General features: G+C 38.1%; 1 protein-coding gene across 1 annotated transcript in view; it reads right to left on the bottom strand.

Moving 5' to 3' along the window:
- Positions 1 to 3,644: 3,644 nt before the first annotated feature.
- Positions 3,645 to 19,091, bottom strand: part of LOC145496509 (small cysteine-rich protein 6-like) — a 53,923-nt gene continuing 38,476 nt past the window's right edge. The window contains exon 5 of the transcript XR_014050556.1: positions 3,645 to 3,838. The gene's annotated coding sequence lies outside the window, so the exon portion shown is untranslated. The remainder of the gene's footprint in view (positions 3,839 to 19,091) is intronic.

The raw sequence follows: 19,091 nt of genomic DNA, 5'->3' as shown, positions 1-19,091 counted from the left end.
ACATTTTTCCAAGTGTGCCGCATTTTTTCAAGTGTGCTGCATTTTTCCCAGTGTGCTGCATTTTTCCCATGGTGCCGCATGTTTTCAAGTGTGCCGCATTTTGTTAACTGTGCCTCATTTTTTTTAAACTCTGACCCATTTTTTTCAAGTGCGCCTTATTTTTCCAAGTGTGCTGCATTTTTCCAAGTGTGAATAAATTTAGCGTAACTCGAAGATGGGCTGGCAAATTATCGTAAATTTCGCAGTTTTCTTAAATTTTGTAATTTTCGTAACTTTGGACGGGCGTTCCTTCCAACCCTTTGAATAAATTTCGTACATTTCCTTGATATTATAGCGAATTATCGTAAATTTCGCAGTTTTTGTCAATTTTGTTATTTTCGCAATTTTCGTAACCTTGGACGGGCCTTCCTTGCAACCCATAGAATAAATCTCTTGTAACTGGTAGATGGGCTGGCAAATTATCGGAAACCTAAATAATGTAAAACAAAGATTACATCTTTTTTGGGAACTGTGAGAGTAGGTTCTGAAGGCCTGTCCTTGTGTTTGTTCAGTACATCATTAACGTTGTAGTTAATAACGCCTCTCGGATTACCATTTTGAAGCAAGTAATTCTTAAGATCAGATAGAGTCGACTGCAATAAAGTGAATTTTGAATAGATGCGTAAGCAACGAAGGGTAAGTATTCGGATTAGATTGATCTTATACTTTCTGGGAGTAAAGGAGTCCCACTTGGTGTAAAGGCCAGTGAAAGTCTTTTTATGATGTACAGTAGCTGAAAATGTGTTGTGATCACGCTTGATACAGACATCCAAGAATGGGATCTCTCGGTTCTCTTCAAGTTCCCTAGTGAATTTCATGTTGAGAAAATCTAGAAATCTGGAGACGGTGTCTTTACTGTCGAATAAGGAGAAAGTGTCATCCACGTATCTAAACCAAATGGACGGTCGGGACTGATGATTAGCCAACCAGCTCTCCTCAAAATGACACATAAAAATGTTAGCTAAGACAGGGCCTAATGACGACCCCACCGCGACACCATCGATCTGGTCATAATATTGACAGAAAGACGGAGCACTTCAAAGCTCTCACTCAAGTTGGTCACGCCTCCGCTGTTGCTGATCATTCAACCTCTACTGGTCACAACAGCAAATGGGACCATTTTGAGATCCTAGCAAGTGGTCAATGTGATTTGCAGTGTAAAATCAAGGAAAGATTGTTAATACGGAACTTAAAACCTGCCCCAAATGAACTTCGGTAGTGAAACTCTCTTTCTTTATTAATTCACACCGGATGTAGTTTCTTTTGTTCATTGTTTTCTAGCTAGTTACCAATACCTCGCTTTAATTTTAGTCTTTTTAAATCTTGTCATATTTTGTAACCGTCACTTCTGAAGATGTATATTGTAACATACGAAACGTCGAGTTTAATACCATGCGAAACCTGTTTGTTATGTTTGTGACCACAGTTTGTTTTCCCTTTCTCTTAAAATTGAAATGGCCGAAAAACAAGAACTTTTATGATGCTAATTAGATAGGTGTAAATGACGGTACGAAGAGACAAACTATTGACTGTTCCCGTGAATGGACGTTTTAGCATTCGGCCTTCTTCAAATGCAGGAACATTAAAAATATATATAACTATTTACAATAAAAAAGGTTAGAAAAATTAAAAAGCCTACTGTGAATTTATAATCCATCAAATATTTCTTGCGCGTAGTTAGTTTAAACATGTCATGTGTTGCGTCCAAAACTGGGGAATATTAAGATGCAAGAGGTGTTGGATCATTTTCCCCAGTTTTAGAACTTTGCTATATTTCTGCCACATGGGTGAGGTCTTCATGTCTAGACCGTGTTGTCAGTGGTCGACAGGAAAGCTAGTCAGATACTGTAAAATGTTTCTACCTCATGACGCAGTCCTATGTTAGTCTGTAATAACAATATCTCAGTGCTTTGGTCGAGTTTTCAATTTAAATTTGAAGAATATGATACAGAGTTATACTAATTTAAAGAAAAGCTCCTGTAAGTGCGTTCCTGTTACTTGATGAAAGTTTTACGGTTTTTTTGTTAACACGGCGCAACATGAACTAACGAAGCACGAATGGACATTTCACAACGCTCCGTGGCATAAGCGATACATTTGTGATAGAGTGCCTTAAATCAAGTTACCATACACAACCTTCGCCTAACTATTGATTGGAAAAATAAATATTCTGCTGAACCTTGGTCTCACTATTCTCGGTGGGAGAGGGGTGGTGCTGGGCTCCTACTTTCAAAGGGCTCGCTATTTTCGAGGGGTCACTACTTTCGAAATCTATAATTAGTGGCCACAATTTTTTAACGTTACTTTCGGAGGGTCCCTACTTTCGGGAGGTCGTCACTATACTTTCGGAAGTTTACGGTATGTGCATAGACAACCATAGTTATGACAGCTTTTCCTGGCTGACTGGTAAAGTATACCTTAATGTTAAAGTTAACACTGGAAAAGATGAAAATTTACAGAGTATGTAAATAACATGTAATTAACATGTAAATAATCAAAAAAAGACTGTAAACAATAATTTACATGATTGGTAAGACATGCAGTGAATTGTTTAAAACAGGTTAAACACACGTACCAGATCATACAACTCATTTAATAATAATTATCATGGTACTTTCATTAAATTCTCACATGGGGGCTATATTCACATATATGTTTCAGTGAAATGCGTTTTTGTGTTTTTTAAGAATAAACATAAAATCATGCTTGAGTATTGAACTAAATACAGAAAACTCCCTCCGAAACAACTTGTTTGACAATATTTACTAGACCACTGGCCACGTTCCCCTTTATAGTGCACTGGAACATATAATTATTGATATTTCTTTAAGCTGCTTGTGAATTATGTGGGTTTTTTTTTTTTACCATTATGGCTATGACTTGAAACTCTTCTTAATGGATCCTTAAGGCTGCAAACATGGCTAAATAGATAATAATTAAGTTAGGGAAGACAAATTACTTCTTTTGGTACTATATTTAGGAGATTTGACTTCATGACATTGAATTACAACCAGTATCAACTGCATGGAACAACAGAAAGGATTTTTCTCCCTCCCATCACTGCAATGTGCAATGTTTTTTTGACTTAAAACTCTTCTGAATTGATCCTTAAGGCTGCAAACATGGCTAAATAGATAATAATTAAAAGTTAGGGGAGACAAATTTCTTCATTTGGTGACTTTATTACATTGAATTACAACCGCTATATATCAACTGCATGGAACAACAGAAAGGATTTTTGTCCCTCCCACCGCGACAATGTCCATTATTTTTTTACTCCTGTTTTATTCTCTGCAATTCACCTCACACTACACACAACGATGACAGGTTTCACGTTCAGTTACTTCTATTTACGTTGAAGCATCCGTTTGTTTCTTTATTTTCCAATTCTCTAGCCAGAATACTAGAATTGGTAGTTAAACTTCGCCGCTTGTGCATGCATTGCGTGCCGATAATTTGGCTTTCCTATGACGTTGTGAAAATTCTCAAATCAAAATTATCGACCTTTAAAAGCTTTTCTAGATGATCTCGGTTCTACAAAGTTCCTAGATATCACTGAGGGTAGCAAGACGGACAAAAGCGGGAGTCGGGAGATAAAGGTAAGGGAAGCGGGAGAGCAGGGTACGGGAAGCCCCCTCCCCCACCCCCTCACAACAAAGGATAGAGACAGGAGAAACGTTATTGAATGATTCAGCCTTTATTTATCCTCCGTATTACATTTTTGAAGTTCTCAGATTACCCATATTTACCAGAATCCCAACCCCGCATTCCGCATTTACTCAATACCCACATTTACTAACTTAATTCCTCGACTTTTATTTTCCCAATTATCATTTTAACACTAACTTAATCCCGTCATTCCATTGTCGAGACGTCACTGCTGCAATTCACTGACGCCTAAGCCTGGGAAAAGAAAAGATGTTTATAATAACTCGGGGTTAAACATTATTCATAACATAACATTGCTAGCGAGGAGCTTTGAAAAGTAGCAGAACGTTGGAACCCGTTAGATTATATAATACTGATTATAAATGGACTTCATTTTTTTAACAAAACAGGCCAGCCTTCAGATCAGTCTATTCCATCTCGTAAAATAGATGTGAGTTATTTAGGTCCCGACGCACTACGACGGAGAAATTTGAAAACGCCGTTTTAACCTCAAACTGCATTACATGCTTTTAGTCCGCACTACGCCGGACACATTTTGAAAAAGTAACAATCAGCGGTCATTTTGGATTTGTGTTTGAGGAAAACTGGGGCAGGAAGGTCACATGATAATAATGACGTCACTGTTTTGGAAAAGCTCCGTTTCCGTGAAGGGTTTGTGTGGACGGTAGGCCTGACCGTAGAAATAAAGCTGCGTTTTCAAATTCCTCCGACGTAGTCTGAACGGGGCTTTAGTTTATGTATCCTTGTGTATAAAGTTTTAATCTAACTTTAATTTTTGACGTCGCAATTTTAACTATCTTTTACTGATAGAAACATATTTATGCTAATTTTGTATTTTTAACTCGCAGTTTTTATCGCTACTTTTTATCACAAAAACGGTGTAATGTAGTTATTGTAAAAAAAACAAGCAATAACAACAGATGTAAATACGGGATTGAAGTATTGACAAGTTAACAAATAAAATAAATAATTTCCCGCTAAGAATCTATACCTGCAGCAGCAACGAAGGTTGTTCAAGCATGCAATGTCGCGGCATGGTCCATATAGAGGTGGGCATTCCTCGTTCTCCTCGAGGCAAAGTGTTGGCCAACCGGGCATGCAAACTGTAAACAAAAACAAAAAATGATCGTTTTTTTACTAGCAAACAACGAGTCATGCTCCAAGAACAACCTAAGAATGGCAGTTCAGTCTAATGAATATGTTCACAAATCAGTCAAAAAGTACAATTTGAACAACGTGCGGTTGCCGTCAGATGGAACAATGAGACACTCACACCCGCCATACTGCCTGGCCTGCAAGGGGTTCATCCTCCTGTTTCCGGAGACTGCACCCTGTACGGTAAGGGCCCCCAAAATGATCAACAACAGGCAGGCAACTTTGTTGTCCATAATTATCTTACTGTAATAGAAAAAAAAAACAAAAAAAAAAACAGGAATTAGGAGAGAAAACAAATGTACAACGTTCTTATAGCTTCTTATGATTTAGAGAAGTTCAGTCACGGTATTTTGAGTTATTTTGACCACGTACAAAATATTATTTTTAAATTATAGGGAACCTGAAAATAGTGGCTTAATAATATGGAGAAACACCAAAAAGATAATAATATAACATGAACGAACGAGGATGGTTAAGGATGGAGCAGATTAACATGGATTACAAACGACAAAATTGAAAAAATTTAGGCTAACATTTTCAAGGTGCGCAACCGTGACGTAGCTCCCTTAACCCTCAACGACCAAACCCAAAGCTTATTCAGCAAGTCAGGCTACTTTCAAAGGCCTCTGTTTAACTCAAAATACTGAAGCATAGTTTGATGTCCTACCTTGGCTTGGAAATTGGAACTTGAGACGGTGGATGAATACGCAATATCAAATACTCTCTTCAAGTACTGATGAAGACTGCAAGACACGCTCTTATTTATTCCCCATAGGCCGCATAATTTATGCGTTTTTGAGAGGCGGTTGCCTTTTAGAATACGAACAACATACACGTGAAAAAAACATTCCTACATGTTGATCTGGCTACATTGACTACAAAATTATTAACTGTCTGGCTGTGTGCATTTAAAGCTGTTTATTTTCCAATCTTCCTCGTTAGGGGATGCTTTCTATTTCGAATCTCCCGCAAGGTCAAATGAATATTTTAAGTTTCATCTCTAAACAGCTTAAATATTTTTAAATTCCTACGTCCTTATTTCAGTTCTCTTCTTATATACTTTTGCTTGACAAAAAAAGACTTAGTTCTGTAAGCCCAAATGTAACAAAGATTTCACACTGGATAAATAGATTGCACAAGAGCTAGACGTAAAACCCATGCATTTGGATTGCCCAGTTGTTAGTAGTGGAATTCCCGTTACGTTACCTAAGACTTATTGGTAAAGGACAATAATTTTACTTCTTGTTAAAAAATTTAAGTCGCCGGCTCTCTTTCTCGCAAGGATATCCGATGGGTTCTCGGTATAAATATATTCTTAATGATACAGGTGAAGTAAGCTGTAATGCCCATTTAGATAAACTTCCTTGCAAACCCGAGAAAAGTCTTTTTAATCAGTCTGCTCTAAAGTCTTGGGTGCGGCCATAGATTCTTTCTCCGGGGACGAAAATAAATGTAAGGAAAAATTATTCGGAGCAACTGAAAATCACGAGAACTGTTGTTAAAGGCCGAATTCCTAGAGTAAGCTGTCGCCTTTGGATCATATGAAAATGTTTAAGAACATCAGGAAAGTAACAAATGGTTTTGTTTTGATAGCTCATGATATCTTTGTTTTAAAAGGTTTCCGGTGCTATAAACTTATTGACAATATTTTTACTCCTACTGATTATGAAACAGCTGCCAATAATTGTTTTGTTAACAACCTTCTTAATAATTCTTTCAAAACTCGTTGAGAGTATTTTTATCTTATTAGTTTTGAGCGGTTTTGTAGTTTGAAAAGAACCTCTCGATGTTGCTTGTATGCGGCAGGCATTTTTAGTTTCTTTGTCGGTACATTTCTGTTATTAGCGTTTTACTGAAAGCACGCAATATGTCCGTGTTTTTAAGGCAAGTTGAATAAATATTTGGGGGAAAAGTGAGACGGGCCAAACAATGAAACTGGTTACTTTATTTCGTTTGAAAATTTTTGCGGGATTTTTAACTGACACTAGCTAAAATTTAATTCATGAATACAACTTGCCGTTTTATCCGAACAATATATATGGGTGCGTAGCTTTTAATTTTGGGGAAAAATAAGATGTCGAAACTGATTAGCTTTGAAAAAAGAACTGAAGGCAGTTTCTAATAAAATATTTGCTGAATTATCAGACCACTTGCTGTTCTTCGCCAAACTGAAACTTGGCGGCGTAAAACAACATTCGGCGGAAATCCAATTTATGTTACCTTATTCAAAACATTTTTCTTTTGAGTTTTCCTGGTGAATAAAATCACCGTCTCTTATTCAGTTCGCCACGATTGTAATATTTGCTTCTCTGACAAATTATAACCCATCTCAAACTGATTTGGGAAAATAAATTTATTCAACAGTAATTGAATGTAACGGGCGCTGCTATGAAAAATGAAACAGGCCGAAACCTTTAAATGATAACCGTGTTAGTAATACCTATTCGGAAGTACTTTCACTACAGTGTCACTTTTATTGATAAGCATCTTCAGAATACTCGGACACTTTATTTACATGTGTTGGTGTGCTTTGAAGAACGAGGTATATAACAATAGTTGTTATTCTTATTCAATGAGATGCTAATAAGTGGCCGGGTATTCTGGAGTTTAGCCTTGATAAATAAGGAAGACAGTTTATACTCAGCGATACGTGTAAGGTATTCACAATAAATTTTAAATGATCTTCGTAGCTCTTGTTTTAGCCTATGTTTTAAACACAGTCTTACCGGCAAACTAGTATATTGTGCTTTTAAACACTAAAAGCCATATGCCAACATATGTTACCTTGCGTGAAACAATTGTATCATTACTGACGACGTAAACAAAACATTTAATATTACTTTTTATTCAAATAAGAACTGTGCTCATAACAGGTGTTGAATTATTATCACATTCTCAAAAATTGTTTTGAAAGGCGTTGTTTTCAAAGCAGTTCCGACATTTACCTGTAGAGCGCGAAAGCTGTGTATAGGTTGAGAAGTTATGAGCATATGTGAGTGTTTTATTTAAAATAAAAATATTTACAGTTCCCCTGACATGCAGGATAAACCTAGCCAAACTTAGCAGACTTAATTTTAACAATGGTTTTATACTTGTTTGTTCTTCTCTTTTTTGTTCAGGAGTAGAACGTTTTCAGTGTCTTTCCAAAGCAATAGATAGCCGTTCCGATCCCTGCTCCTTCCATTTTAATTTCGAAATACATATACCGCAGAATTCCGAAAGTAATGGTCGCTCTGAAAATAACAGCTCCCCGAAAGAACGTCCTTTTGAACCCCAAAAGCAATGGTCCCCCGAGAGACTCCCTTTTTCGTTTTTGGCTTTCCTGTGACGATGTGAAAATTCTCAAATTAAAACTAATCATACTCAAAAGCTTTTCTAGACGATCTGAGTCTCGGTTGTACAATGTTCCTAGATATCACTATCGGACGAAGGTCTTGGTAATTTCTTTGTTATACGTTAAGGCTGATTTCCAAGTCAGTTGATTTTGTTCACTTTATTACGGTACAAGTGCAGAAATGGTCAAGCCTAGATAGGTGAGCAAGAGGTTTGACTTGTTTGATGTAAAGCACATTTCAATCACCTGTTGCCGGGTGCAAACTATCGAACGCATGATGGGTCGATTAAGTAGACCGTTAGGCGCCCTTGAAAACAATTTTTGTATGATCTCATCAGTGCTATATAACTCGGACATTTGTTCATGTCACAGAACAAAAGATACTTAGAAACTAGTGACGAGGTAAAAGCCACTGGTATTAAGAGCAACTACTATCAAACGCAGATAGACCGGCTCAGTGAGTGAGGCCGAATTTGGCTTAATGTCCAATTTACGCTACGTACCTCTTTACATTATTCAAAATATTGCTCTTTGTGTTCTTTTGAGTACGCTAGTGAACTTTACGGGCAAATAAAATGGCTGTCTCTTATTCAGTTTACCACGTTTATGATATTTGGTCATGTTTGCTTCTCTGACAACATTTATAACTCTTCAAATGTTGTCAGAGAATGTCGGTCAATTTACGAAAAAATAAATTCCTTCTGACTATTCAAAATATTTGAAAATTACAGGCGCCGCTGTGAAAAGCACGGTGAAAATACCTACTCGTACTTGTTTTGACTAGTGTCGTTTTTGTTAAAAACTGAGACCGACTGCTTAGTCAGTGTTATGTGTAAAGTTCTCATAATAAATTGATTTATTTAAGGCTATGTTTAAAAACACAGCCTTACCGGCAACTAAGAGGTTGTGCTTTTAAACTCTAAAAGCTATATGCCAACATATATTATCTTGTGTGAAAGAACTGTATCGATACTGACGACGTACACAAAACATTTAATATTTCTTTTTATTTAATTAAGAATTGTGCTCATAACAGGTGTTGATTTATAATCACATTCTCAAAGATTGTTTTGAAAGGCGTTGTTTTCAAAGCAGTTCCGACATTTACCTGTAGTCAATAATTTGAGCGTGAAAGCTATGTTTGTTTTGAGTAGTTATGAGCTTTTTTGGGTTTTTTTATTGAAAATAAAAATATTTACGGCTCCAAATATTTACAGTTGGTGGACTTGATTTTAACAGGGGTTTTATATTTGTATGTTCTTTTCTTTTTATTACTCGGGCTTCCGTAGGAAAGCCCGAGTCTTAAAATGCAAGCGTTTTGGTCGCCAAAAGGGGGGCTCATGGTCCCAGGCGTTCCATGCGTAGACCGTGGAAACTGGAGACGAGAAACACGACATTGCCCGCTCTCCGTGGCAGACTGCGGTGTTTTGCGAAGAACGTTTTAGCAAGAATCGCGCCTTATACGTTCATCTCACATACAAAGATGTCGATCGTTTTCGGAAAGGGTCGGTCCACGAATTATATTGCTTGAAATCCAGCCAGGTAAGCAAAGTTCACGCTCGAAACGTTCTCGTGAGATAACAACTGAGCTGATCGCAGTATGAGTTGAAACTACGAAAATACTGACAAAAAACAGGCAGTCAATGACGGTATGTGGCTACTGCTGTTATTATTTAGAACATTGCAGTAAAAACAAATCATATTGCAATAAAACGAGCTAAATACGAAAACGCTTTTGGACTCGTAGTAGCTCATTAAAAACATGCGACTTGTTTCTTGCACCGCGCAAAATATGTCGATCCCTAAAGTTGTAGAGATAAGACATTCGGTAACTTGAATTAAATATCTTACCTCCAAGTTTAGTTGGCTTTCTAGTTGGGTGCAGGAAAAATATAACGTGTGATTTTGGAGGCAAATTGTGCGGAAAAATTAAACCTTCGATTGTGCGGGGAATTGTGCGGGATTATTGACGAACCAATGTTCTTGCCAAGTCCTAAGGAAAATCTGCATTGACGATAGTTTAGCCAGTTATTTCACTAGTAGTTCAAATATATTCAGCAGTCTTAGCAATCGCCAACTCTTTTAGAAAACTGTGTCTGACTGCTAAAGAAAATCACGTTGCGTGACATGAACTAGACTAGTATGAAACCAAAATAAATAGCAAAACATGAGTTCCTTTTTAAAAGTACTCTTGCCATTGATTCAATAAAAATACGTAGCTTGAATATTTCTTCATAAACTGCGTTAAGGGTCGCAAATTCTCGGAAGTTATCCGCAAAAAACATAACTTGAAAGTTTATGCAAATTAAGTGCAATGCAATTTACGCTCTGTCCTAGGACTGTTGTTTTCGCGAAGGATCATACCTATTCGCCCTTCAAACGAGATGAGACTCTTGAAAAGGGTTTAAAATGGCGACACGGCAAAGATGTTCAGCTGCACAATTCACTCGGATCGCCACGACCAGTAAACGAACCTCATACAATTTCTGCTAGCATGTACAATGTAATCGCCATAAGTTGTAAAAAGACCTGGAAAATTCTTTGCAAACAAGTTCTTCATAAATGCGTAGACAGCTGTGCTTGATTCTTGAACCAAAGTGGTTTAAACTTACAACTTGCGATTGGATTAGGAGGATACTCAACGAAACAACTCGAATACTAAATATCTAAGCGGAACTCTTGTGCTAAAATATCCTGATTCGTTAATTTGTTTTTATTGTGTCCAATACGCGTTTTCGTAAAGTACGATTTGATACTGCGGTACGAAGCCCGAGTAAACGCTCTTAGAGCGTCTAGTTCGGGGGTAGAACGTTTTCAGTGTCTTCCGCCAGGAATATATAGCCGTTGATCTCCGTGCATTTAAATTTTGAAAAACATATACGTCGGAAGAGCTGGAGATGAACTACTCGTTTGGACAGCTGACAGCAATCTTCCATAGTCTCTTTATTTTTTGTAAGAATATCGAGGCTGAAGTTTGCGAAATTTTAAGATTTTAAGAATCAACCCAAGGCTGAGATTTTGAAAACAACACAATTATGTGTGTTGAAAATTTGCGTACAATGAAATTTTATCTTCTTAACTAAACCGTATAAAATTCTTCCTTTCTCTAAAAAGCGCGCAGAACTAGCCAAGAGACAACAAAAACAGCGCTAGCCGTATGTTCGATGCTAAATTCATTTCTGCAAGAGATTATACGCTATAATCTAAGAACATTCACAAGAAAATTTTCAGTCTAAAATAGGTAGACAAATAAGAATATTCAGCCTGGACCAAAAGAAAGGTAGCTGCTGATGCTGTGTCAGGCATTATAGTTCAAGTGTCGTCAACGTATCTCTTGTAAAATGAATGCATTTTGCCTTCATGAACCAGAGTTTTTTTAATGGACCCCATGAGGACATTAGCGAGCAGTGGTCCGAGTGGAGAGCCCATGGCGACGCCATGGATCTGTTCATAAAGTTGTCCATTGAACTTGAACGGTTAGTCTTTGGTGGATGCTTTGAGAAGATCTGCAAGTTCCATTCTGCTCAGATTCAAGTGGTGTGTTTCATTGACCCAGTTATTCACAAACGCTATATCGGCGAGTATCTGTATTGCTTCCTCTAAGGGCACGTCGGTAAATAGCGTGAAGAAACTTCACGGTTGTTGTACAAGGAGATGGACGTCGCCGAGCACATACTAAACACCTCATCGTATGAATTACACCTTAATGTTAAAGTTAAGTATCATAAGACATGCAATGAATTTTTTAAAACAGGTTAAACACACTTACCAGATCATACAACTCATTTGATAATAACTATCATAGTACTTTTACTAAATTCTCACATGGGGGGCTATATTCCCATATATGGTTCAGTGAAATGCGTTTTTGTGATGTCTTAAGAATAAACATGAAATCATGCTTGAGTATTGAACTAAATACAGAAAACTCCCTCCGAAACAACTTGTTTGACATTATTTACTAGACCACTGGCCACGTTCCCTTTTATAGTGCATTGGCACATATAATTATTGATATTTGATTTTCTTTAAGCTGCTTGTAAATTATGTGGGTTTTTTTTTTACCATTATGGCTATCAGTTGAAACTCTTCTGCAGAAATGGTCAAGCCTAGGTGAGCAAGGTGAGCAAGATAGGTGAGCAAGAGATTTGACTTGTTTGATGTAAAGCACATTTCAATCACCTGTTGCCGGGTGCAAACTATCGAACGCATGATGGGTCGATTAAGTAGACCGTTAGGCGCCCTTGAAAACAATTTTTGTATGATCTCATCAGTGCTATATAACTCCATTTTTCATGTCACAGAACAAAAGATACTTAGAAACTGGTGACGAGGTAAAAGCCACTGGTATTAAGAGCAACTACTATCAAACGCAGATAGACCGGCTCAGTGAGTGAGGCCGAATTTGGCTTAATGTCCACTACGTACCTCTTTACATTATTCAAAATATTGCTCTTTCTGTTCTTTTGAATACGCTAGTAATCTTTACGGGCAAATAAAATGGCTGTCTCTTATTCAGTTTACCACGTTTATGATATTTAGTCATGTTTGCTTCTCTGACAACATTTATAACTCTTCAAATGTTGTCAGAGAATGTCGGTCAATTTACGAAAAAATAAATTCCTCTTTACATTATTCAAAATATTGCTCCGACTTTCTGTTCTTTTGAATACGCTAGTAATCTTTACGGGCAAATAAAATGGCTGTCTCTTATTCAGTTTACCACGTTTATGATATTTGGTCATGTTTGCTTCTCTGACAACAATTATAACTCTTCAAATGTTGTCAGAGAATGTCGGTTAATTTACGAAAAAATAAATTTCTTCTGACTATTCAAAATATTTTGAAAATTACAGGCGCCGCTATGAAAAGTACCGTGAAAAATACCTACTTGTACTTGTTTTGATTAGTGTCGTTTTTGTTAAAAACTGAGACCGACTGCTTAGTCAGTGTTATGTGTAAAGTACTCCCGATAAATTGATTTATTTATGGCTGTGTTTAGAAACACAGCCTTACCGGCGAATTAACAGGTTGTGCTTTTAAACATTAAAAGCTATATGCCAACATATATTATCTTGTGTGAAAGAACTGTATCGATACTGACGACGTAAACAAAACATTTAATATTACTTTTTATTTAATTAAGAACCGTGCTCATAACGGGTTTTGAATTATGATCAAATTCTCAAAAATTGTTTTGAAAGGCGTTGTTTTCAAAGCGGTTCCGACATTTACCTGTAGTTAATAATTTGAGCGAGTAAACTATGTTTATTTTGTAGTAGATACCCGCAAAAACGACATGTTTATTCTTCTTCCTTCTCGGCCTTCTTCCCATTCTCTTTTGAATATGGCCCATTCCACTCTTCGCAATGCCACCTCATCTCCGTAAGGCTTTGATTTGACCCCATCCCGATGAGAAGAGCAATTGCCATCGCCTACAAAGTCCACATAACGCGAACTGTGCTTCTCAGTGGACCTCCCCATACATCTACAGCACCTAGGGCCTCCATGGCTTTTGATGGCTTGTCAAAGTTAGCTGTACATTTGGGCTCATGTGACTCCATCCAGTCAATGTATTCCTGAGAGTTCACAGCAAGGTTGCTCTTTCCACAACACAGTTCGAAAAGCAGTTTGAAAATTACTTAACTATCATGTAGGTATTTTCGAAATCGCTTATTTTCCTGATTTTCTGGAAAGTCTGTAGCACACTTTTCATTTCAAAGTCAACAACTTTTCCTGTTTCCACATCAATAGCAGAACCCATTCCATACAAGGACTGAAAACCTCTCCTGGCTCAGGTGCCATCACAAGACAAAGCATTCTCAAACTCAGTAACAATTCATCAAGTTTAAACAACGGAAATCATGACCGTGACGGTGTTTGGATATCTGATCTTAATTAGCATACATTGTTACGATCTTATTTCTCCGTTTTCTCCTTAGTTTTGGTTTCGATTGAGAGATATATCAAACACTCAAGACAGTGCATGAATGGCCACATTTCCAAACACCTCGAAGTTCGTCAAAAAAACTCGGCTACGCGTCGTATTGTCAACTCTCTTCTCGGTGTTTGGAAATGTGGTCAAACACAGTCTTTCCTGTTTGATATATTACATATCGACAACTTCGTCTTCCTCGGCATTATTACTTTTTTCACAGCCTTCTGCATTTCGGCCTCCGCAACTTGCCGAGACACACGAGCAAGCGCGTTCACGCGGTTAATGTAAATGTAAATATGAATCTTATTTATAGTGGTCATGCACTTAGCTATACAAGCACGAAGGTTAACCAGTTTATAGGCAAGCCACTGAAACAAAGGAAACAAATATTTCAAATAAATGAACCTAGTTAAGAATCCCAACTGGTAGGAGGCAGACCAGTTGGCTATTTACAAAGAGTGACCGAGGATTTGAACTCGAGACTACCGAGAAACAAATCCTGCTAAATGGCAGGGTGGAGGCCTTGAGCCTAAGACCTCCGGATTACAACACCAGCGTCCTGAACCACTCGGCAACGCTTCCTCCTGAAAGACGTTTTGGCTACTGGCCCTGGCATGTTCATTACAGCACAGAATTTTGTTAAACTAGCTCTTCCCCTTCCGATAATTCGCATGGCTAGGGCAGCTGGTCTCCTGTTTATGTCATGAAATCTTGCCTTTCCACAAACAATCTTTTCTGAAGTTGGAGGTTCTGTGAATGCGCGAAACGCATTGTTTGCACATTGTAAAGCGTCCCTGCCAATTAAACCACAACCTGTAGGCCTTTCAAATAAGAGAAGACTGCCTTTCAAACACACCTTGCAAACAGCACTGGCCTAGATAACTCTTTGTAAAATACTGACATACTGGAAACGATGTCCGCTCGGTTTTTTGTTTGATGGAGATGCCTTGCCGTTGGTCGGAGAACCTTTGACATCAAGGCGAAGTTTCTTCGACGAAGGAGCATCATCACTCGCATTCGATTTCTGGAGCGTTTTCCACGAGTAACGGACCGGCGAAGCGATCTAAACCTTGTTCTTGCCATACTCAAAATAACATTTCGCAAAGTATGGTTGGCGAAATGGTGCAAAATTCACAAAGTTTATATTCATACCCATTTTATGATGTTGTTATTATTCACGAATATGTTTATTCTCATTCAACAACTAAATTTATATTCAAGAAATATATTAATTCACATTTAACGACGTATTTCGTATTTACGAATATCTTTACTCACATTTACGGGATGTATTCATTCACATTCAACGGTTTATATTCATTTACATTCACGATCAAAATATTGGTTCAACACGGTGCAATATATAAATATATTCGTGAATACGAAATACGTCGTTAAATGTGAATTAGTATATTTCTTGAATATAAATTTAGTTGTTGAATGTGAATAAATATATTCGTGAATAATAATAACAACATTACATGTGAATGAATATAAACTTTGAGAGTTTTGCACCATTTCGCCAACCATAGTACAGCACCAAGAAATGCTACGTTAACAACTTCGCACCGATTGCTGCGATCCATGCCACCACGGTATCCAAAATATGCCATGCGTATCCAAAACTCTTATGAGGCTATTTAGAGGCTTTTGACGGACAAGACGGCAAGAAAGGACGCTTGTTCATCTCGGTTGCCACCGGAACATAAAATCATAATCAAAAAATAAACTTTGGAGTATCCTTCAAATTCACCCGTTTTTATGGCGCGCATTTTGAAATAACAATAAAAATAGTCCCACAGCTAGAAAATCGAGATAACGTAGATGGTTGAGAGCTCCAAAACATCTTTATATGTTTTTTCATGGACACTGCCTCAGTCATAATTTCTCTCTGGCTCCAGCCCTGAGTTACCGTCAAACAGTTCATAAAAAATATTGAGACATGCGATCAAAGCAAAAAAGCTGCAGAAGTCAAATAAAGAAATGAAAAAGAATGTTTCCGGCCGGGCTCGAACCGGCGACCTTCCGCGTGTGAGGCGGACATGATAACCACTACCAGTCCGCTCTTGGTCAAATGTGTGATGCGGAAAAGGACTGGCACGAGCGCTCCTTCGGCGCTTCCGGTGAGATTAATGGCTGCCAAAAATTTCCTCTCGACGAACCGGAAATCAAAAAGTTTCGTTGTGGGCTGCCCAAATTTGAGTGAAGTAAGACAGTGTCTAATGCAGGTATGCCCCGCTTATAATGACCAAGCGGTGATCCGCTTCTTGTTTTACGAGTACTCCACATTACTCCACTCTAAATTTTACATATGTTGAAGATCGATAGCTTTTACACAACGTGGTAAAAAACCAGCTGGATATATTTGGATATAGCAGCGTTTCAGAACTTCAAAGTTTCCCTACTCTTGTTACACGCTGGCTTGGATTTTGCCATAGACACCGAAAAGTAATAAAATTTTGCGAGTTTGAGTTTCGCCTGAATTGAAAGCAACACGCGATGTTTCATCAAGGCACAAAAACTTCCGTCTGTAAATACTGCTCAGTTTTGTTTGTGTGAAAATCCAATAAATCGCTGGTTGTCGATGAAAAAGACAGAAAAAGAACGCCCGACGATGCGTGTCTTGTACCTATAAACATGGCAAACTGGACTTTCCACTCTTTCGTGTGAAAACGTACATCGAACTCAAACAATATCTCTGGCTTTAAATATGTTTATGACTGATGAATGTTTGAGAACACATAGTTTAGCTTAAAATATGGGAAGACAGCAGAAACAATCAGCACAGTTACGGTAGCGCTTTCATTGATCAACCGGAATAACGATTCAATTTCGATTTTGTTTGAGTTATCAAAACTCCATGTCTATTTCATTTTCGCAGTATAAAATTTCAGTACGTTGAAGAAACACACATGATGTTAGTAGCCTTATAGCGTTGGCGATAATTGTTGCAGCATCTCAGCACAAAAGATAACGGAAATAATCTTTGTCAAGATTTTATATAGACTTTCTAAAAGTCCTTTCCAATAATTCTTCCCTGGCCTGTTGGTTTCGCCGTTGGAAAGGACTTTTCCCACTTGCAGCGCGCCAAATTTTACCGGTGGATTTTTCCACCGGTGAGGTAAATACACATTAACCAATGAACAAACAAGTACTGACTATACGTCATGACGTCGCGCGCGATCAACGACACAACTCGCAGAGCAAATGTCTGGTGAGTTCAAAAATCTTTTTCATTTAACTTTTGTTCTCTGATATACTTAAGAACATGAAGTTTATGGAAGCAATTGAATATGGTCTATCCAACTTAATTTTAAGTCTTTGAAAGAAGGACAGGGAAAAGCAGTGGAAGCCTATTTATCCGACCAATACGTGTTTGTCTACTCACGGACGCGATCTGAGCTCTTGCGTCATCCGTATCGTTTGAGAGAATTAATTAAGTTTGGACCTTTCGAAGAAGAACAGGGCCGTTCCCGCAGTTTGTGTACTTGTTGCATTTTTAGTTGCTTTAGTTGAATGACCAAGTTTCTTCTGTCCAAAGAAAGGGCATCGCAGCAACTTTGTCTTGGCCGTTTTACCGTGTTGAAAGCAGTCGTCGATCGATGAAGGACTTTTGGGAACAGCGCTTTTATTCTCTGCCGTTCGTTGCGACTTCGATTCTCAACGTTATGTTATCAAGAGAGCTTTACAGAATTAAGGCTCTCCCCAACTTATCACGCCTTCTTTAGTTAATTCGGATTGTTTTCAGTACAAGCTAGATCTACATAAGTTTATAGCATTTGTCAGGCAGCTCTCTGGTCGATAGCTGGTTAATCTAGACTAAAATAATTCTCGATCGTTTAAACACGGTTTTGTCTTTTCAGAAATTAGTACTCAATGGAACAGCTTTTGCCGTTTGTCAATTGCCGACTACATACTGCACTGTAAACAAATAAATTTATTTGAGTTAGGGAACAGTACTCGTACACTCGTAAACGTTTTGATGGCAATAATTTTCTGCTTTCGCGACGATCGCGCGCGAAGCACATGAAAAGTGAGAAATGTCAATCATATTTTTCGCGCCAAAAATTTACGCTGTGATTCACATTCCTGCAAGTGAAACAAGTCGACCTCTCGCGGCTTACGTCGCTCGCGCTCGCCCTCGCGACTTCGTCGCTCGAAGATTACCCTCTCGCCGTCTCGAGGGAGATAAATAAGTCAAGGATTAAGAAAAGGTCGACTTGTGGCAAGTCTAGATTTTATATTGACAATTGAAAACACCGACTCGGACTTGAAAGTGCACGCGCTGCATTAGGCAAATTTGTTACTTGCACGCGTCAGATTTATTTTCCATTCAAAAGCTTCTGCAAACTAGCAAACGAGCAGAAACAATAAGAAACTATCGAAACAGATTTTGGTTATGATTAAACATTGTTCTGAGAAATAACTCGATACCAGAGTAGAGAGTTTTCTTGCATAAACTTTATTCTTAAGTCAAAAGCCTGAAAAGCTTACGCGTACAACTAGCGCGAGCAGATCTTACTCATTCACAGCGCGAAATTTGAAATCCTGTTTTCAACCCTGAAAAACTCACCTTTTCGCATTGCCTCAGAACCAAAAATGCGCCGAAAGAAGTTGGTAATTCATGTAGAAGGGAGTCTCGTGGAATTTCTCTAGAAATCTAAGTTTGAGTGCAAGTAAGCAGAATCTGCTCGTCTTAGTAGACCCCAGTCTACTGCATCACACCTTTTTGCTCGGACCCGTTCGTTTCACCGCCCCACGTATAAGCGCCCTGCCACTACACTACGGAAACGACGAATTAACCAGCTTCGGTCATTGTAGGAGATATTGGCAAATTACGCTTTATATACTTCGTTAAATTTATCAGTCGACCCCTACGTAGACCTTAAGGTCATTCCGCTAAAATAAAAGCTGCACTGAGATTTTTGTGAAACTTTACCTATCGATTGTTTATAT

The sequence above is a fragment of the Orbicella franksi genome, chromosome 9 (assembly GCF_964199315.1).
Source record: "Orbicella franksi chromosome 9, jaOrbFran1.1, whole genome shotgun sequence".
Taxonomy (NCBI): domain Eukaryota; kingdom Metazoa; phylum Cnidaria; class Anthozoa; order Scleractinia; family Merulinidae; genus Orbicella; species Orbicella franksi.
Note: the sequence above shows the minus strand (reverse complement) of the source record. Positions and strands in the feature narration are given on the sequence as shown.